Here is a 2,071-nt window from a genome sequence, read left to right on the forward strand (position 1 = left end):
AAGGGTTTCTAGGCGAAACTGACCAAAGACCCCTATGACCATACCATCATGGAATTAGTTCGATCTCATATCCGGATCGAAAATCATCAGGTTTTAAAGCACTTTCTATGATAATTAAATGATCAAACAAACATATATTACAGATATGAACAATGCATTTTTATAGAGGATAGTGTTGATTTCAAGTTCCAAGACAGAATTAACAAAATGATTTTTTATCAGGAAATCCCTATCTAAATCGGCACTTTTAAAAATCATGGCGTTACGTGGATAAGCCATACCTTAAATGAAACGATCCTCAAGGTTAAAGATGAGCAAATTGTAAAACAACCGATTGCCGCCCCTAATTGGTGATGGAGGGAGGATACACGTCCCTCCATGGTACAATAGGGACGTTAAATTTACACCTACATTCTTAAAATTGTAGTAAATCTCACTAATTTACATCAATGTTGTCATATTTGTTTTGGAGCCTTATTCGGTTTAGTAAGAAAAATGAAGCAATTTGGTGCTTCGATTGATTCGGGAGAATACTTCATACTTTTTAAAAGAATTAATATAAATAAATTAAATATTTTTATATAACATACAAATAAATAGTAAAATAATAAAAATAAAAATAATAAAAAGGACTTTTATATAGCTATTTCTTTTGTTGGCCGAAGCAGTCTTGAAGCATACTCGAAGCAACCCAAATATGACCGAAACGGCAGCGCCAAGCTTTGCTTCGCTTAGGTTTATGCCTAAAATCTAAAGGCTTCGGCCCCTTAGACCAAAGCGAAGTGAATTTGATACCATTGATATATATGATGGCGAAAGTCTCGGTGCTAAGTATATATATAATGCGACTATTTGCTTTTGATAAGTCACAAGTACTTACAACTATCAGATGTGAAATCTAATAACTATCCGATGTGAATTTTGATAGTATGGGTGTATCACAAAGTTCAAATTTTTTTTGTTGAAGTTTGAGCTTGATCAATAGATTAAATGCAGCTATCTAACTTCACATCCGATGGTTAATTGTGACCACTTTATGTCAAAGATTAATAATCTTATTGATACTTTTCCATCAGTATATATAAAAATGGATTCATTCGAGAGCTTATTAAATATGGAAAAAGCAAATGCACATGACAAAATGAAATTTACACTGTCAATCACCTTGCCCACTCTTAGTTGTTATCTCCATCCAATAAATGAAGCCAATGATCCATGAAAGGTGGAAGGTAGGGCCCACACACGCCAGGTATGGATGCTATTGGGTTGGGCCAGCCGCTAGCCCTATCCCGAGCTTGGCCCTAGACCCTATAGGGTTGGGGCAAGCTTGCCTGATCCTGACTTCGCAAAAGAGGCCAGGCCCTAAGCAAAATTAAAAATTGAGAAAAAAATTGGCAGGCCAAATTAGGACAACCCTCTCGTGGCCTTTCCCAGGACCGGCCCTATCCTCATGCCTCCACCCTTGGGCTGTGGTAGCTTGGCCTAATCCAACAGGTGGGCGAAGTTTGTTAGGTTGGAGGTCAGGTGGCCCATTCATCATCATCATCATCGCATTATCCCAACAATTTGGATTTGGCTGCACGATACCTATTATGCGAAATAGAGATTAAGGATTTATGAAAAGATATGAAAAAATTATATATTGGCTGTCTTACCTAATAAAGCCATCAACTTTTGTCTGGGCTTGGGATCGGCCAAACCGGCCATGGTGGGGCCCATTGCCTACCCTAAATTGCCATGATATTCTCATGGTAGTTCTCTCACCCTCAATCGAAGTCCCCCCAATAATTGGATGATAACATCAATCATGACTATTGATTTTTTATAATCACCTAGATCATAATACAATTTAGAAAAATATACAATGAGTCACCTGGATCATAATACAATTAATCTTGACCATTAGATGTAAAATTGGATGGCTACATTGTATTGACCAAACTCAAATGGATGGTTATGTGAAGAGGTAAATGGTGTCCCCTTGTATACAATCCCATGCAGTTTACCCCAAGTAAATTAGGGGTGAAAGTGTCGCGGAGAAAAATGCAGAGTGATAAGGTATCCAAAAAAA

This window comes from Amborella trichopoda, chromosome 8, assembly GCF_054954075.1.
Source record: "Amborella trichopoda isolate Santa Cruz 75 chromosome 8, AtrichopodaSantaCruz75HAP2 v2.0, whole genome shotgun sequence".
Classification (NCBI taxonomy): Eukaryota; Viridiplantae; Streptophyta; class Magnoliopsida; order Amborellales; family Amborellaceae; genus Amborella; species Amborella trichopoda.